Here is a 20,907-nt window from a genome sequence, read left to right on the forward strand (position 1 = left end):
TAAAGACGCAACATCTTTCCTTGTTTCCTAGTTAAAACTTGCTATAACACTTTTTAAACTTGATAAATAATGCATAGCAAAGCAAGCTTATGGCGGGTGAATATTAATGGCAGGAATTAGAGCACAGAAACTAATCTACAGTCAGAGAACACTAAAGCACAGAGTACCAAGTGACATAAGTAGGCTAATTGGATGCTTCTTACAGGAACTGCTTTTCTGCAAACATTAGATTCACCTGACAGAGATTTACTTGATGACTCCTGGCATGAGAAAGAAAGAAAATGTTTCTGTTTTGAGTCAAAGTAACAGATCTGCATCTTGACATCAAGGGGGATAAAAAGAAAAAAAAAAAAGAAAAAGAAAAGGTGGACCCAGTACCTTAGTGGTATTTTCCTTCCTCATTTATTTCAAGAATCAAACCCATTCTTCTTTCTCCTCACAATCCTTTTCCCATCCTTGACAAAGACAACTCAGATTGTCAGAATAAGATAGCATTTAGGAAAATAACTATAGAAGTTTCTCCCAGCTATTTTGCTTTGCAGTATCTTGATCAATGTCTGCACGTGTGCTTGCAGCCCAGAAGGTCAATCGCATCCTGGGCTGCATCAAAAGAAGCGTGGCCAGCAGATCCAGAGAGGTGATTCTCCCCCTCTACTCTGCTCTCGTGAGACCCCACCTGGAGTACTGTGTCCAGCTCTGGAGCCCTCAGCACAAGAAGGACATGGACCTGTTGGAGTGGGTCCAGAGGAGGCCACAAAGATGATCTGAGGGCTGGAGCACCTCTGCTGTGAGGACAGGCTGAGGGAGTTGGGGTTGTTCAGTCTGGAGAAGAGAAGGCTCCGGGGAGACCTTACAGACCCTTCCAGTACCTAAAGTGGGCCCACAGGAAAGCTGGGGAGGCGCTGTTTGCAAGGGCATGTAGCGATAGGATGAGGGGCAATGGTTTTAAACTAGAGCAGGGCAGGTTCAGATTAGACATTAGGAAGAAGTTCTTTACAATGAGGGTGGTGAGACACTGGCACAGGCTGCCCAGAGAGGTGGTGGAGGCCCCATCCCTGGGGACATTCAAGGCCAGGCTTGATGAGGCTCTGAGCAACCTGATCTAGTTGAAAATGTCCCTGCCTACTGCAGGGGGGTTGGACTAGATGGCCTTTAAAGGTCCCTTCCAACCCAACACATTCTAGGATTCTATTCTATGTCCAAAGGATCACCCACTCAGCCTGATCAAAGTCCAGAACCAAAGTGAGTCAGCAGAAAAACTTTGAAGGAAGACTTAAATAACGAAAGGTCAACATACAGAAGTGCCAGGAGTAAGCCCATACTGCACTACAGCTCTGTCAAACTTTAAATCCATTAATTGTATGTTTGATAGAACTCATAAATAACATGACTAGCAACTGCATGAAATCCAGAAAGTTACAGCATTATATTTAATAGCTCCAAACCACCAACTCTTAATCTTAGACATAACTATACCCTCTATAGCATTCAAGGGTGTTCTGTTGTCAACAGCTATTATAGAGGGAACGGAGAGTGTGTAAGTCATGTTTATGTTACTGGTGCTTGTGGAGGCTTTCCTTTTAAAAGCCCAAATTAAAATAGGAAAACGAGGTTGAGGCAAAGAGCCACCCCAGACTAGATTTATGAACAAAGCAGCTGTGCTGGCAAGCGCGTTCATTTACTGAAAATCGCTGGATAATGGAGCTTGAGATTCAGTTACTTACACGTAAGGTTCTACTGCTCTTTTAGATGCCAAAAGGTCTCTGAAACTCTCTAGAGGATTACTTTTGTCCCTTCTGGAGCAACAGTCCTTCTGTTCAGGCAGGATACCCTTGGTACCTCCCAGCATATGCCTGAGATCAAGCTGTTTCCCTGGTATAAAGTCAAGGTGCAAACCCAGAGTAGCAGAGAGACGGCTGAAAAATATTACCCTAGTTTATACCAGTTTCTAGCAAGATACAGATAATTACACCTGTGTGACTTTTGCTGATTTCAGTAGAGCTCTCAATTAAGTGAATATAAGGCTAAACAAAGTTGGGTAACTTCCAGTAGCATTAAGGGAGTCTAAATAGAATTAACACTGTAGATAAATTATCCAGAGTGGTTCTGTAAAAGTGGTTGCTAAAACTGTTAGAAGACTTTTGACAGGACTTTACTACAGGGAAGCTATATGTAAAGTAAATGAAACCGGGGGTAAAACTATGAGTACATTAAATGCATTATTACAGAGATAATGAATAGCTACCTCGTTACTCCCACATGCGTCAATACAGATTGTGATACGTTGTCTTATCATCTTTTCAAAAGCACATCTTACTTAGGTGGTACAGAACCGTATTGCATTTCAAAGATATCTTTGCATTTCAAAAGACTAAAGAATGATTCTCACCTTGTACAAAGACGTGTATCAGAATTGTCATACGCATGACAAAAGTTGATTCCAGAGTTTTCCTTGGAAATATATGTACCAATATCTGAATTCATAGCTTCACACTCTGCTATGCTAATGTTTGCATGGTGAAATCTAGAAGTCTAAATATATCTGTATCTTTATGTATGGTTCAAATAGTACACAATTTGTTCTACATCTGACAAAACACACTGATTTATGCATCTGTATAATACACAACCATACATAAAGTTTGGGATGCAAAGACCTCGTTAGCTTACAGTTTATTAAGAAACAAGTTTTAAATCTTGTGAACTTGCACATTTGTTTGATTTTTGGTGAATATACATCCATATATAATCGAAAACTAAGTCTTTCCATCTCCATCCAAGAACAGATTTTCTTTGTTGGTAATTGTTAGACCTCAAGTAGCACGTACAGTCCTTTGATACATACGCGCATATTTGTACTATATCAATGGTTTTATCACACAGGAAGATTTACTTAAAAGGTAAATACTTCATTATTATGACTTCAAGTTAATCAATATGAAATTACCTTATGCCAGAACAAAGATAGTAGAGTGGACGGGGGTGCCTGCCACATAGATGGTAGGTATGAAGGAGGAAATTTGATTTCTTTCTGCTGCTTCCCTGTTATGGCTCTACATGCAGTATTCAACTACCGGAACATCTCACTTCTATTTTATTACAAATTTCTATTTTCAAAAGAAGAGGATTCTCCAAAATATGCTTTAGCTATATGCTACACTACTATTCCATACTCTTCTACATATTTACTAGCCTTTTGGCATTATGGGATGGTTTTCTATGCGAGAACAGGCATTGCATTTCAAAGGTTGCTTGTTTCAAACACTTAAGAGACAACCAGGCATGGGAAAAAAATACCACACACTGAAACAACAAGTAACAGGGTAAATACAGCTTATGCACTTCTACTTGCCATTAGCTACTGGATGGCTGGAGATTTCCAGACCAATCACTGCATTAACAAGTAACTTGGGCTCTAACATTTGCAATTGCGTTATTTTCTCCCTAAAGATGAATCAAGTGATGGGCAGAAATAAGATGGAACACAGCAAGGTGGAGCAAGGAGATGCTCCAAAAAGGTTTATTTCTACTATGCATCTTAATTTCTGTATGATTCACTCCTGGGAAAGGATCATCCAGTGATTTTGGAAATATAAACTGAACTCAGAATATTCAGCATAACAGAGGGATTTTTTCCTGGTGGTCTGCAGTAAGCATCTATAAGGCCAAGTGTCAGCATGAGAATCCCCCCAGTCATTCGAAGGTGCCTTTATCAAAGCCAGCAACTTAAGAGCCTTATTAGCCATACTAGCCAGTTTGGTATGAGCAGGCATAGGTGGGTTATTAAGAAGATACTGTCAGTGTACTCTATGAAGGGTGCTTGCCCTTGAGGCTCTGCACACAAGTTACATTAAATTATCAATAAAATCTGTATTCCTATAAACATTTTTTCCACTTTTCACCAGACCTCGGTAGAGACAGAAGTGGAGAAAAAAAATATCACTCCGTCATGCTCCAAGCCTTGCCTGCGGGACAATTTTACCACAGTCAGCATGGGCTGATTTGAGAAACCCAGCACACAGGACTTTTAAGAGCTCAAAGCTGCTTCTCTGATGAAAGAGTGGATGAGATGCTTAGGAAGACAATATTACCAACACTGTGTCAACATTTCTGCTATTAATTCTCCCCTTGCTTTCTGAAACATAGCTGAAAGAGGTTTTTACTGGACTCCGGATTAAAAAATAAAAAGGCAGAAAAAAACAACAACCAAACCAACCCTATCCATTCTCCCCCTCAAATTTGCATTCTGCAGTGCACATTCTTTTTATTATTATTATTTAGCATTAAGAGTGCTATAGAATGGATTGCTGAAGGTGATTTCATCATGGAGACATATATTGACAAATATACTCTTTTACCCCACCGTAAAACCTGTGGATTAGTGGCAGGATAGCATTTCACACTGGAGTAAACGAAAGTGGTAACAGAGGTTCTTTCCTTGCCAGGCATGGGAAGGGTGGAATGATTTCTCCCTCCCCCTACACGATATGTTTGCGTTTGGCATGCCTCCATGAATTTTTAAGGTATGGAACTTATCTTTTCACTATATAGTGAGATTGCACTTTGGCCAGAGTGAGAGATAGGGAAAGACGTAGAATTAAGCTTGTAGGAGATCCTTTTCTATGTAGCTTACCAATATAAAAAATGAAATATTAGTATGTGGGATAACTAATTGTGGATATATGTTTTAGACAGAAGAAGGCTCTTCCTTTGGTTTCCCCTCCCCCCCTTTCTTCCTCTTTTTGTTTCTCACTCTGGAAAGCCACTTTTAGTCCAAAGTGTGCAAAAGACCTTTGTGTTTTCTGCTTTGTTTCAAAGGCAGGGGGGGGCGGGGAAGAGAATAAATCAAACAGAATCGTGGAATTTTTTAACACTTTTTTGGGTATGGATGACATTCAAGTGCAAAAAGCAAAGGACAAGTTATTGTTCGGTGTCAAGTTTCCAAGGAATCAGACTTTATTTCACTGCACGGTTCTGGGATACCATTCCCAAAGCTTTTTTCCAAGCTACAGGAATGGGAATGGAGGGAACCTGCTCAATTGACAGATGCGTTAACCACTGGAGTGCAGTGAAATGAGCTATAGGATACATGGGGAAAAAACAGAGGTCCTAAGGCTATTGGAAAAATAAAATTATTTCGTCAACAGACAAAGCATGATTGGGGAACAAAGCCTGCGAAGGCTAGCAAGCAGTCCTGTCAGTGTCGAGTATGTCCAAACTCTATATAAATCAAGAAACAAAAGAACTACGTGCTTGCATGTACTCAGGTACAGCTTTGTTAGTGTGAGGTAGCGGCGGAGAGCACTGGTCGTGTTGCTGCATTGCACGGTACCTCCTGGAAACTGAGCAGCTGAAACGTAATAAGCCCCTGCTCAGGAGCCCGGGAGGCAAAAGCTGGATCTGGCAATAGTAGAATCAAGTTGTTTATCTAAAATTCACATACCCCCAAAAACACGCTCAAAATTTGTGCGCCACTAGTGATGTTCTGAAATTAACTTGGGTGCTGAGAGAGAAACAGTTTCTAGTTCCTTATCAGCAATTTATTCCGTTTAAAGTTTCACCTGGTAAAGCAAATTGTTTATTTTATCAAATAGCAATAGTATACCAAACTTTCAGTAGATGCAGTGATATAGATGAGCTATTGTTTTCTGGATTTAGCATAAGGGAGCCCCAAAAACCACAGGCAGCAAAGCCAATCTGCCTGTCACGCTATTTGGCACATATTCGTATGCCACTGCACACGCTGAACCACAGCGTGTTTAGGTCAATCCAGAAAAAGTCCTCGGTTTGAAGGGTGAAAGTAGGGCTGCCAAGCTGTCCAGTGGCAGTAATTTTTGCAGTACATGCTTGCCACCGAGACACCCTCCTCCCTCCCCAACTTTGAAGAGTCATTTAGATATCTCTGTACTAAAATTGTATGCCAGGTTTTGGGTATAGCTCCACCCCTATTCGTGATCACGACACCATCTACTTCATCAGTTCATCAGCCAGCCCTGAGGCATGGGCTGATGCTGTTATCTCATGCCAAACTCCTGTACAGCTTGTCGTAAGATGGACAGGTGGATGGAGCACTGGCAGCAGACGGTTCCTTGCTATCTCTCACTGTTTTAATTTTGCATTTCACTGGGGTTCTGGTTGTAACGCCATCTGTACATGACTTATTGACTACATTTACGCTTCTGCAGCCGAACAGCATTTTTTCTTAATCTTTGTTCAGCTCCTTTCCCCAGTCTTAGAAGATGTTAAAACAAGACTTTCAGGATGGCTGCTGTTGGAGGAGCAATGAGAAGACATGGAATCATAAAATAGTTTGAGTTGGAAGGGACCTCCAAAGATCGCCTAGACCAATCCCCATGCAATGAGCAGGGACATCTTCAGCCAGATTGGGTTGCTCGGAGCCAGAACTGACTGACAGATATGGGATTCCACAGAACACGAGGGGGTGTGCTGGGTTAGCAGTCAAAAATGAAGGTAATTCTGATCCCTGTATCCCCCAGAGATGGAGCAGTTGGGGGAAGTGAAGGAAAAACAGCTGTCTCTCCTAATTTTTTTGAGACATGGATGATCACTTGAACATTAATAATTGTTATGACATTTCTGATGTCTGAATCCTAATAAGATGACTTACTAGGATTCAGACTACAACTCTAGTAAGAGTCTAGATCTTATTACATAGTCTTCTCGACCTAACTGTCACTGAAGTAATTTATGCTGTATGTAGCTGGTTATACAAATAAATAAAAATCTACTTCTCCAACAAAATTAAACTGTATTATATTTCCTCATACAGTAATGTGGAGAGCAAACAGTGTCTGAAACATGGAATAAATTTCATAAATTGAGATATTTCCCAGCACTCACTTATGCTTTTAGAATCTGAGAGTAGGGAAACATTTTAAGTGCAGGTTAAAATGATTTTGTCGCTTATAGTTACAAGTAGGTGCTCTATACATCATATTGACAACTTAAATCTCCAAAGTATAAATGTCAAAGACCCTTGCCCTGCCTAAAAGCAACTTGCTGGACAAAACCAGGGAATTTCAATTAAGGATGAATGTGCAATTACTTTAAGGAAGAATAAAACCAAGCTCTCCATTAGGAATATATGAGCAGCTGTTTAAAAAAAAAATAAAATACTGTCCATTCAATTAACTCCTAACCTTGAAGGCCACAGATCATTTCATTTGTCACCACATCGATTAGTCAGCTCTACATTGAGAGTGCTTCTATGCCATTAGGTTATTAGATCCACCTAATTTGTTTTCCTAGAATTACATGAATACATTTGACACATTAGCTAATTAAGAAAGTTAGAGGATTTGTATCAAGCCCTTTCTATAAGTATAACAAATTACTATTATCAAAACACTGATTCAGAGATAAAATATGTATCTGTTTTTCAAGGTATAACATACAATGGACAATATTTTGAAACTAATATTGTCATTTCCTTGCTGCTATGAAATTGTAAGATACAAGGAAACAATGTTAAGCAACAAACGAATCCTAAATATCATCTCTCAAAATCATAACTAATTTAATCTATTAGTTTAGATTAAGCCCCCTCTTCACTATTTTTAAATGGTTTTGAACTATATTTCCTCTAAAGCAATCCTCACGTCTACTGTTTGTTAGAATGGGAATACTCCAGCACTAACAAGATATTTACAGAGCCAAGTTTAGAGTATTTTAAAGATCACTATTTTTTTTTTCCATGTAAATTAAACTGATGCTACAATATCTAAAGGAATTTTATTCACAGAAAATAAATTAGAAATGCTTCCTTATTTTGTCATGAGGTGCATAAAAGAGAGCATTCTCCTACCTTAGTCAGAGATGCTTGCTTCTGCCTGACTGGAACAATTTTACTTGCATCCTAGTAAACTCTTGAGCAGTAATCCTGTTATGTCTCTACAGCAGTTTCGTGGGGGTGGGACTTCCCTGTAATAATGAATTCACCAGGGAATCTTTCCTTTCAAAGAATGCTGCTGCAGACAAGGAAACCACTCTACATTTACTGTCACAAGCTTTTGGATGATTAGGTTTAGACGCAGGGAGTAAGTACACGTACATACATACGGTCACACGGATTAAAATATTTCCTATATGCTAAAGCTTTGACAAATAGGCTGAAAACTGCAGTCTGCTTTACAGGGAAAGAGTATGTATGCATGTGTACAGATATACACTTTATGTATATCCAAAAGGAGAGTCACAAAAGGTAAATATGAGAAAATTGCTTATTTACTCTATATGGGTGTGGCAAAACAGCGTGGCTGAATCTATTTGCGATTCTAACCATTTAATCTGAGAAGCAGAAACTCAAAGTCAAGCATGCCAATCCTTGCCTAAAAAAATTTATTTAAGTGTTTCTTAATCCTAAATGGTAAGCTGCATAAAAAGCAGATGCACATCCGCCCCACTGGCAATCACTCATTTCCCCCTGTATATTGGCAGCACAGATCTAATGAAGAATCTCTGTAGTATGTTAACCCAATAACGTCAAAAATAGCTTCCTACAAGCTCTCGGACAAAGAGCGGTGATGTTTATAGTGATTATTATCAAGATTTATGAGCAAAAAAAAAAAAACCCCAAAACCCTTAGAGAATGTGTGCGGTCACCTGAAATAATAGACAACAAACGTGAGAGCAAATTGATATGTCGGCTGAAAAAGAGACAGATCTGGCAGGGTTATGGCAGTGAATATGACAAAGGGTGAAGAAGTGTCCTGGTATTCAACCAACCACTTTAGGGGAGCTGTAAGAAGGATGTTCATACAACTCCATTACTGGACTAAGCGAGTACATCATCCTTTATTAAATCATCCAGCACTTCCCTCACCTCATTTACAGATAAAAAGCAAAACAAAGCAAAATTTATGCCTGGATCTAAAACCAATGCAAACCCAACAAGTTAAAAATAAGACTTTAATACATTTTTAGATACCCAAATGAAAAGCACCTCTCCTAAGCCTTAGCTAATATCTAGACTCAGAAAACCTCTGAAGCAATCAACAAAACAAAAATGAAGTTCCCTACATACCTCTAGATTTCCTTCCATACGTATTCATGGGTGTTCAATCGATGGCAAGGTTGATAATTTTGCCAGCTAGCATTTTCAAAATGCAAGAGTGGACCAGAAAATACAGGTTTCTTTTCCAAAATCCTTCAAGTGACTCCATTTGTCTTGGCACTTATAACTTTCTTGTTAGCTACCTCGCAACAGGTACAGTCATACCTTTCTTCTCTATAAATTCCAGCTTTCATCCAGGGTGTGGAAGACAAATTCGACTCTCTTCCCTTGAAATGCCACCTTTATTTCCCAACTCCGTGCAAGTGCCCTAACCAGCAAGTCACGAAGGGGTCTGCGTGCTTACCACACCTTCTTTTGAAACTGTCCCAGCAGGGATACAACACCCAAGAATCTGAGCTACTTAAAAGACAAACCAAAAGAATAAACATCATCCTAGAAAGTTCAAACATGAGCACAACCTGAATAGCACGTAATGACCTTATCTAGAGTAGAATTTTGAAGATTTTATTTCAAGAGAAATGAAAAGAATTTACAGTTGCTTAACTGAAAGGGCAGAAGGTGAAGGAAGACCATTGAGGGAAGAGTACGATAATATTTAACTATGTCAAAAGCAAGAACAGAGATGTTCCCCATCTTTATAGCAGATAGTGTAAGAACCAATGAGTTTAAATAGCAGGAAGAAAGATTTTCGTATGCCTAACATGGATCTACCAGTAAAGATGGAGACTCTGCAGTCTTCCATCTTGCCTGGCAGGCTTTAAGCAGAGTTTAAAAATAAAAAAAAAAAAAAGTATCATAATCAACCCAGGGAGAGTTGATTTTGTATTGCCTTGGTGAGGTGATCTGTAAACGTCTACACAAGGTTTTCAGTGCAAGTTCTACTTATTGAACACATAGAAGGATGTAGCTGTCAGAAATATTTTTATCCAAAGCACAAGCACACAATTCTTTTTAACTTGTAAAAAAGTTCAAAAGAATTATTTTGATAGGAATTATTGGTGTCAATAGAAGTATGAATGTCATCTTGCTAATCAGAAGCTCGAAAGCAATATAACACTAATTTATCATTTCAATATCCTTTCAATTTTAAATAGGCGCTTGCTTCATTCATTCAAAAGCCTTTACCTTCACTTTAGAATGAATAAAAGAATACAGGCCATTTATCTAAATTAACCTTGTTGCTTTCTCAATTTGATACAGAAATTTGGAGCATTTAAGACTGCTTTTCATAGCTGTAAGAACAAAACCTATGTGTCAGGTGTACTAGACTTCTCCAAGTACATTGGTTCTTATCTTTGTATGGAGTAATTGCACCCTGGTACAATCTTAGAACTTAATTACTCTGACCGAACAGACTAATTTTACTTAAGACTTTCTTTTATTGATCTACTATACAGATGAAATGCTATTTCACCTCCTGGCTTACACATTGCTTGTATTAAATTACTGTCTAACTTGTTTTCATCTACTTTAAAGATTACTTTGTTGAAAAGTGATGCCAGACAGCAAAGGTATTGCCTTTTGAGTAAATAAATTACATGCAGCCCCCTTTGCTACTGTTCGATACCCAAACCTGCAGTTGTGCTGTTGCTATTTGATAGCTGTTACTAGTCAGTAATGGATACAGGTCCTCTATACAGCTGTTCTTTAATCACATTAAACGGTAGCGCTTTGTAAGTGGAAAGTGTCCTTTGATAAAGGAAATTAAATTTCATAAAATGCCATCTTTCTGCAAACACTGATTTGATTTACTGGCATTGTGTTGGAGAACCACAACCAGGGTTTAGCAATACCTGCACATCATCAAACCCATGAATGCTTCTGTGAAAGATGCAAAGCGCTTTAGTTATTGGAGAGTGCATTTCATCTACAGGCTGTAAACAGACACTCCAGCTGTCAGAAACAAATCTGAGCAGAATCATAGTTCAGTGGCGTTTAACACAAATAAGATACAAATCTTTTAGCATCACTGTTTTCTATTCTTCCCCCCTTCCAGTCAGAATGGCTCGATATGCATCTCTGGAAAACATACAAGATCTGATAATTTTCCTTACTTCTCCGTGCTAAAGTACAGATCTTGTAGACAATTTGCATCCTTCATGGAGCTTCCACGGATTCTGTATTTCGATAAAATGTTGATGATGTCTATCACTTTTTGCTCTGGTGATACATAGGCTTCTGCATGGAGTCAGTTCTTCTGATCAGTAGGAAAAGAGCAGAGCTCTCACTGCCTCTCCAGGGTAAAAACTACCAACACCAGTATTCATCAGGAACCTACTTCAGATTTTCTTCTAACAAGGGCTGTCAAAAGAGAACCGAGGACAGTCCTCAGCAGAGCCGCTTTGGTGTGTCTAACTAAAGAGACTGCAGAACCGTACTCAAAGACGTTTTTGAAAAAGCCCATTAAAAAAAAAATGCCATACTGTACCATAACATGAATACCTTGGAAAAGTATTCTCATTGCAGATGTTTGGCTGTACAGGATGCCTTAGCCCAACTAATAAAGTCTGCAGAGCCTGGATTAACACATTTACTGTAAATACAATTCCCATAAAAACAATAATTCCAGAGAGCAGTATAATTGTAGGGAAGAAGATAGTGGAAAAAGTACAAGATGGGTCCATACAGTAAAAGTAGACTGGAAAACATCCAACAGTTAATGGAATACATCAAACTGCGAAACAGTTAATATATACCCACGTGCATATTCGCTCCATTAAGTGGTTGCACTCTTCTGATTTTTTTTTTTTAACTATACTCCTCTCTGCTGGTGTGATGAGCTTAATTTATGAAATAAAAGGCTGCAGTCAGAAAAAGTTCTATCAGCTGCTACAGAAAACACTAGCAAAAGCTTATGCATTTTCCAGTTGACTCACACAACCAACTTTGAGTGTGAGTATTAGTTAATGCCAGCCTAAGGTTCTTAGAAACATCAAGGAAAAGACCCGTTTTGCCTTCTACAATTTTTCTGGAGGTGCATCACAGCACTAGCGTGCTACTTAGCACATCGAACAAACTGCTTTCCAAACTTTTACTAAGCACAAGTGTTTACACCAATACAATTCCTAATGCATTCCTGTTGCTAGGATAAGTTTGTTTACAGCTTGCGGGTGAAGTAATTCTCATACATTTTTCCGAGGATCCCCTGTTTTTTCAGTGACTAAACAGTTACATCTAACCTCCTTGCCCTTTATGCGTGGGCAGTGCTTCCTCTCTTCGGATCATGTGCGGTGCTTCGATGGCAGCGTCAGTTCTCGCCAGCACCAAGAGCATTGCGCTGCTGTCCTACTTATACTGCCAGCAAAAATAATTACTTCTCTTCTGAAAACTAGGCGCTGGAATGGAAGCAACTCAATACACTTTAACGCGACTTCTTTCTACAAAGGAGTTTAGCCTCCTATGTCATTTCAGAAAATTCAAAATACCTTTCTCTATGTTTAATTAAAAGGTGTAATATGGTTTAGCAGTTATTAAAATTAAAAGGACAGTTTTTCTTCTTTTGAGCATCAGTTGCCTTGGAAATTTTCCTTTCTTACCAACCCAAAGGAATGCATGTTAGGGCCCTCAGACTGGTAGAGAAATAAGGGGAACACTGCTGTATCTTAAGTACAACTAAGCCATAATGAATTAGATAAAATATTGAAGAGTGAAAGTGTCTTCACTTATTTATTCAGAACTCTGAATTTGGCTGGTTAAATTACCTATGGTATTTGCACAAAGGTGACATATAATCATACCATTATAAGTTTCCTTTGATTATATAACTTAACATTTCAACAGAGAAGTGCGTCGCTTCTCATGGCACTAAGGAGGACAAACATCACGCTCAAAATGGCGCTAAAGCAACTTGCAGGAAAGCATCCTCACTACCCTATTCTACAAAGTACATGCTGGAGAATAATGTAGAAAAGGAAAAAATATAAAGGAATTCCAAATATCCCGTCTTGACCTATGCTGGTTTTTTTCTTTTTTCTTTTTTTTTTTTTTTCTTTTTGTTTATTCATTAGGACATGAGCCAGAACCCATCTGAAAACTGCCAGGTTCAGATAAGAAATAATTTCTACGTATTAAATTATTTTACACAAAACCCCCAACGTTACTAGAAAGAAGAAACTGATTTCAGAACGTTTACAAGTCTGGATATTAAAACATTTAGTAGTGGGGACCCCAGTTCAAAAGATCTAGTTTGGATAGTTATCAGAACGCAGGTTTCTGTTTTTTCCCTCACCAGTGCTGACCAGCATAGGCATTCAGAATTTTTGCAGGCAATAGACACTGAATGTAGTAAAAGTGATCAATCATAACAAAAAATTGAGGTTTGGGAGGTTCAAGCTGGAATTTAGAAACAACTTGTTCCTTCAAGAGGCTGAAGAAACTCTGGAGCAAATTACCCAAGTACACTGCACAGTCTCCATCCTTGAAGTTTTCAAGACTCTGCTGGACAAAGCTCAGTTTCAAGCAGCGTGTTCAACTTTTTTTTTTTAATTTTTTATTCTTTTGCTGTCTGATCTGATATATAGCTTCATTCTTCACTAAGAAGTTGAGAGAAGCACCTAAATCAAATGGGTTTAAGACGTACATTTCAAAGATTATCCCTGCCCAGATAGAGCTATAGAGTTGGTGCAGTTGTAGGACCACTTTTGTGGAGGAAACAAGTGATTGTCCCCAGGCTATTGTTTTCCCAGTTTACATTTCCTAGGTGACCATCCCTGGAAAACTAGGTAGAATGTCAAAGTTTTTAAACATCCATCATGTTGCAGAATGCAGATTGAAGTCCAGGTCATCTGTTGAGAGCAAACCCCAGACAGAAGTAAGAAGAAAGAAACTTCTGACGTTTTATGGAGAGACAGACAGACGGATTCAACTCAGGAGAGCCCATCTTCCTTTCTGAAATCAAGCTCCGTTTTTCATATGCCTACAGGCAGTTTAACTAAGGATGAAAAACTCTGTAGTTATTGGATAAAACCACGACCCCATGATGCTGACGAGGGCTTTATCACTGATTTGAATAGGTCCAGGTTTTCAGCCGTCATGCTGTGTTACAGAGTACTTGTTCTTAAAGAAACTCAAAAAAACCCACCAAAACCCGTAAGCAATCCCCACCAACATACACACACCCCCCGGCCCTCCCCAAAAAACCCCAAACCTCCAACAAACAAAACAACCCTGAGACAAAGGTAAATTGAATAACTATCTCATGGAATAAATCTAAACCCACGGCCATGTGGCAGAAGTAAGAACGGACTACATTTTTGCTATCTTGCTTCAAAAACACTGGAAAGTGTTCCTCATAACCCTTGATACCGCAGAAGTTATTGCATTTCTCATGAATAACTAAACAGATTATAAATATTTTCACTTTGATATTCATAGACTGATATCAAAATACTATAACATTCCCCGAGTTTCCTGTTTCCCATGACTTCCATCTCAAATCTTTCTTAGTGACCTTTGAGAAGGGGATTTTTTTTGCTCTCCTAGTTTCTGTGAAAATAAGTGTGGCCAAAACCAGAATTAAGGCTATTAATTTAGAGACTATTTTGGTTTTTTTCCATCTTTTTCTCCCCCTTTCTTCCCATGCGTATTTGGGAATTATCTTTCTTCTTCTGTTCACATTCTGATGAACTTTCTTGCCTTGCTTAGAAGTTCAGGTTTTACCATCTTTACGCAAAGCTCTTCAAATACTTGTAAATTATTATGACCTAGTTTACCTGGGTTTAGTTGTCATCTGTTCATCCATAATGCCGATAAGTTGTTTTGAGTGCATATACTTTTTAAAAAAAACATATATTATCTTAAAAACATTCATTTCACAGTTTTTCTGAGGGCTGGGGGAACCATCTGAATTAAGCCATAGGAGGTTAACGCAGAACATTAAATGCTTAAAATTAGTTAAGCGATGCAATAAAATGAATTTTAATTAGTAAACCAATATTTTTTTCTAGTATGCTATGGCAATCTTCCAAACAGTAGTAAGATAAAAAGAAAATATAAAAATTAACACAGTTATGCAGACAATGCAAAAAGACTGATGAAACTGTACGAGGGGGTGGTGAGTTTTGTTTTACTATTGTGGTTTGGTGGGGTTTTTTTTAGGTTTGGTTGTTGTTAGTTGTTTTTTTGTTTTATTTAAAACCAAACAAACACCAACCAACCAAAATCCAAAACCACACACTGTATACCTTATCTAAGAAATAACATGTAAAGAAGTGGACTAGAAAAAGAACCAGGGATCACAGAGTAACTGAACTCACTTGTTCAGTATAATGACTGTAGTGAAAGTAGACTTTTCAGAAGCATGACTTGCTGGCATGACACTCTGTAGAAACAAACTCACTTTTAGAATTTATCTGCCTCTTGGAAATAGCCTGAGTAAGTTGCACGAACAGGCAGCGGTTTGGATTAGTAGCTGCTCACAAGTGGCATGCACCAGAGATGGTACTGGGCTTAGAAGTGTTTTTATCATAAATCTATGCAGAAAATGTATTCTCATCAAGTTTAGTGTAAGGAGGTTGTTGATAGGCTGGAGGAGAGCAGAGTTGCTGCTTAGAGGAACACAGGTACACTGGAGAACCAGACCAACATCAACGTCATGAGATTCAAAGACAAATGAGAAGGCCGGCCCCTGGCAAGAAGCATCCCCGTTCACTGCAAAGTAAAGGCCAGGCACAGACCGATCAGGTATCCAAAGAGAACCTATGGGTCCTGGTGGAAAGCTGACCAAGAATCAGTAGTGAGCCTCTGCGGCAATGATGGCCGTGTGCTTACTGGGCTGCAAAGAAAGAGCGCTACCAGTGGGCCAAGGGAATGGGTTATTCCTCTCCCCCCGGCACTGGTGAGTCTGCGTCTGAAATATTCTCTGCTGGATTTTGGCCTGCCCATAGGAGAAATAGTTTGTCAGCTGAAATACTGGTGACCAGCGGGGTCCCGTGATGGGTTACTATCATGGGGGCTGAAGCACATGGTGTATGAGGAGAGCCTGAGGGAACTGAGCTTGTTTAGGCTAGAAAAGAGATGGCTAAGGAGAAACTGGTTGCAGTCTGACCATCTAAGAGGAGATTGCAAGACTCTGCTCAGACAAGTAAAGCAAAGGCCAAGGTGACAGTCACGAGTAGGAGCAAGAGAAATTATGTTAGATATAAGGAAAAAACATCTAAATAACAAAAGCAGTTAAGCACTGAAGCAAGGGTCCAGAGAAGATTTGCAAGACAACTGGAAAAGCCTGATCTACCTTTAAAACTAACCTGTTTTCGAGAAGGAGCTCGTAGCTCCAGAAGTCACTTCCAACCTAACTTTTCCTAAGATTCCAAAGTCATGCTTCAGAACTGCTTTGCCACCACAGCATAGAAGACACTCTAGGGTTTCATCGAAGTGGAAAAGTTTCCTTCCCGCAGGTTACTAATATATAACTACAGAAAAGTCACCAAAAAATTGTGTCAGGTTTACCCCTTGATTTATTAGCAAACATTATCTGTTTGTTAGACACAAAGTGCAACCTAAATACTGCGTCTGTACCAACGAACAACTCTCCTAGGTACACAGCCTACGTTGAGGAGGCCTGCCTCCACAACTTCCACCAGAGATTCAAAAGCTGCCTCACGGTTTTTGCCAAATAGGTTTTTCACTATGTACTCTCCCATCTACTACGTTAAGGGGTAGAAGGTGAGCCAAAACAACAGGAGTGAGTAGGTTGAAGTTTTTCAGAAATTGTCACTGTCTTTATTTAAAATGTATCACAGATTAGGGAGAGTTATGAATCACTAGAAGACTGCTTCTGCAGAATATTTGTTAGAAGTATGTCAAGATAGTGTTCTTGACGGTACTTGATGCAATGGTACCTGGAAAAAAGCTATCCTGTTGATAGAAACCAGGGGGCACAGAAAAGCACCCTGAAGATGTAGGATTCACACCTATTTTGAAGTGGGTGTGGGAGAACAAAAAATTCCAGTAATTACTTAAAAATAAAGGTGAGGTTTAAGAAACAGCATGGTATTAGTTGACATGGGTAGATCACTTCCAGCAATTTCTGTGGTAAAAATGGAAAAACGCTCCCTTCCCCAGCAGGGAGGGATGACAGAAGAATGATTGAAATGGAGTTTGTGCAGAAGTTTTGAAGATGTAAAATAATATTTTGTTAAGCTATTTCTCACAACATAAAGTTTTCCTTTTAAGGTATTGACATCAAAGCCATACAGGGGTTCAAGGCTAGCATTGATATAACTATCAAACCTGTGGTAGGTAGAGATTACAATTTACCCTCACAAGAAGAGAACAAGACTGGGACCTAATTTATTTCCTGCATAGATTATAAGACTGAAGATCAAGCCTTAAAAGTTGTTCACACAACGCGCACTCTCACCAGTGAAATGGAACGTGTCAATGGATTTTCATCACGTTTTATTTTAAAGTTAAAGCAAACAAATATTCCAGAAGGCAGTTACCTCAGTAAGTAGTGAGAGACCGTATTACTCTGATAAAGACGTGACAAGCTATCACCTCTCTCTCCGATTTTGGGGGAGGGAAAAATGCAGAAGTTTATTAGGTCCAATCTCAGCAAAATTTTCTATTTATTTTTGAACTAAAATATCAACTCGGTCTTTCTGAGCAAAACCCACAGAAAAAGTGGTAGGGAGGGGAATACCCTCGCAAAGAGTCACGATGTAAGCTTGCGTCTCAAACAACAAGAATTACGTTAAACTGAACATTCATTTATTGGTTTTGTTTTCCTCTATTCTCCCCTCCACCCCCACACTTCCTTGCAGGCATGGGAATTTTATTTTTTTAGTTATTGTTTTTCAAATTGTGTCCTGGACTTTTTTTTTTTTTGGTGGAAGAGTTGACCTGAAATCAATGTTGCCTTTTTTTTAACACTAAAATAAACAAACAAAGAAAACAAATGAAGAAAAAAATTTAAGCACTTGGCTTACATTCGGGATCAGGTGTTTTGCTCTCATACTTCCTACCTTTTTTTCAACAAAGTACCGAAGTAGCTGCTTGTGTTGAGGTTTTGAGCTTGGGTAGGTGGGTTGGGTTTTTTTGCCTGTTTTTAAGAGGAGAAATCCTGAATTATGGGAGCACAACACTAAGCGGGAAATTAATGAACCCTGAAGTTCAAACCGCTGATCTACGTAAATCCACTGCCAGGGAAGCCGCGGCGAGAGGCCGAAGAGAGGCTTTGTGCCTCCCCATGGAGGGATATGAAAGATCCAGGCAGATTTGCTCCAGTGCCAGAGCTGCAAAGTGCACGTAGGGCAGAACGTGCAGCAGCACCTCACAGAAAAGAAACGTCACAGGGCGTCTTCCTTTCATATTCACAACCCATTTCATCTACGGGAGGAAACAGAGTTATAACGTGGCGCCAAAGTGTGAGGCTGTGATCCCACATCAGCTACAGCTCATCACAAGTAGGTACCCACATAGGCTTCAGGTGTTATCTATATTATTCTCATTGTTGTTTAAATAGATAAGTAAGAATTTCAATTAAAAAAAAAAAACAAACAACCAAACAAAAAAACCCACCCAAAGTTTAGATTTCTTTCATGTGCTAAGAAACCAGGCTTGAGGCTAGAAACAGCAGGCCTGGTGGTTTCTCCCTCTCCCTCTTTCTCTCCTCCCTTATTATTTATTGACCCCAGAATTCAACCATTTGACACCAGTGCCCAGAAGAATAATTAACTATTTATTTTTCAAAAAGTATAATTTCAGGTGCCCTATGGTGAACCCCATGGTAACGTGACATCTCGTAACTTCAAAACTTGCAAGACCAAGACAATAGATGAGGCAAGCAAGATAGAGAACGTAAGTGGATGCATAGAAAGAAAAGTGTTTTGGTTTTTTTTATTTAGTGACAAGGACTGTAATAAGTTTTATGCCACATGCATTTGGCCTGCATATTCTAATTATAATTTACTCAGAGATTTGCGTCTCAAATGCACATCTGGACTTTGTCCATTCGGCTGCACTGTTACTTGCTCTGCTGTTTATTCCAAATTTATTTTCACATAGCTCAGTACAGTGCTTCCTTTTCCCAAGGGAGTTGTTCCTACCAGATGGTATTTACATGTCCACCTCATGCCTAGATTTCAGTAGTTTTTCCACAACTCTGTTTTCAAGTGTCATAAGCGAATTTTAAACATATCACCACATATCGTTATGTTCACATTACAGGATTCTGAAGCAGAAGGGGAAATACAAATTTGCTAAACTGTACTATGATTACATACTGGAATTGAGAAAAAATTTCTAATGTTTCATATGTCCCTCATTATGTCACCTTCAGGTCTTTTTATCTTCTATCCCAGGACATTTTATTCTATCTGTTCTTGCTAGAAAAGATCCTGCAGTCTAATCAGAATATACATTCTGTGATCCCAACACTAAAGAGATCATCAAGCATACGATATTTCTTTTGAGACTAAACACCTTGCCACATAGCCTGAAAGAATCTGTATTTTTCCAAAGCTTCAGAAAAGTCACAACAGATTAGAAGAACAGTAATTAGTGCTGTTAACAAGTCTTAAAGTTTAGGTTCCTTGCCAGTAAGATTTAAGGTATAAAAATATATATATATACACACATACATATTTGTAAGGTAGCTATTCTGAGTCCTTCCATGTATACAGCTACAGCAAAAAGTGTAACCCTGGAGAAGGAGAGGAGCTTGTTCAGAAGAGCAATGCAAAAAAGCATTTTCAGCGATAATTTTTGAGAAGATTCAGCTGCTAGTATTTGTTTGTTTTTTATTAATCTTAAATCTTGTTATACACATCCTGCCAAATATCTATCTTGCATCACTTTCATGTAGCAATTCAGCGATGTAAATTTATAGCAACATTGGACATTAAAAACATGCATATTGGAGTGCAATTTAATAGAGCCCAGATCTTCAGGGTTTTAGTAAAAGAGAATATTCCAACAGAAAATGTTCTTATACCTTTTTTTGTTGTTGTTAGCACTTCTTTCATCCAGTCAGCTTCCTTCTCAAGTGTCAGTCATGCAACATACAAGAAATAGCCTGTTGTTTTACTCATATCTGTTAAATTCCAGTTGGATTTTTTTCACTATTTTCCAGTGGAGTTTTAAGTATTTATCTACCAGTGTCTTACGAGAAAGCAGTCAAAACATTAACCACTTCTATATTAAAGTTATTAAACAACTCAGAAAGCTACTTAAGAAAAAATGGATGGAAAAAAGTCATCTATACAAGCCATAACAACAACAACCCACTGGGACAGACTCCAGCAGCATTTAAAAAAAAAAAAAGTTATGCTGAGACATTAAAATGCTCTCTTATAATGTTAAGACAAGGTTTAAGAATCAAACCAAGATGACTTTATCCTTATGCCCAGCCCTACCGTGGCTCCTTATCTGCATTTCCACAGAACAGCTTAAATCCTCCGGTCCTGCGTGTAATGGGAAACAAAAATGCTACCCAGTGCTTAGCCAGCACTCTGCAATCGCTGTTGGTTGTGTCAGGACACAAAGCGCATTTCCAAGACACCCACTGACACCTGACAGATAACAATAACTGGAGTAAATGTTAGACAGTACCTGACACCCCAGCGCCCAGAAATAGATCCCCACTGCTGTAACTCTTGTCTGAGCAGCGTGGCTTTTAATCACACAGTGGTCATTTTTACAACTTCCCTTTTTAAAGCCTGTATCTACAGCTATTGAAAACAACCACCATTGCAAAAGCTGTGGCAGCTTAGAACCTCTCATACATTAACAACACACAACAGGCTCTAATCCCGTTAGTCTTTCGATATTGGGTAGGCAGGTTTGTTATTTGAACACCAGTCTAACCATCCTTTGCCAGCCAACTACCTCCAGTTACATTCTACCAAAATCAGCAGTTCTGCAAGTGACAAAGA

The 20,907-nt window shown here is 38.9% G+C and overlaps 1 protein-coding gene across 1 annotated transcript in view; it reads right to left on the reverse strand.

The window, feature by feature from the left end:
• The window catches only part of DLC1 (DLC1 Rho GTPase activating protein), a 287,733-nt gene extending 267,741 nt beyond the window's left edge, over positions 1-19,992 (reverse strand). The window contains exon 1 of the mRNA XM_074588142.1: positions 19,968-19,992. The gene's annotated coding sequence lies outside the window, so the exon portion shown is untranslated. The remainder of the gene's footprint in view (positions 1-19,967) is intronic.
• Positions 19,993-20,907: the final 915 nt, after the last annotated feature.

This window comes from Larus michahellis, chromosome 5 (genome assembly GCF_964199755.1).
Source record: "Larus michahellis chromosome 5, bLarMic1.1, whole genome shotgun sequence".
In the NCBI taxonomy this organism is placed as follows: Eukaryota; Metazoa; Chordata; class Aves; order Charadriiformes; family Laridae; genus Larus; species Larus michahellis.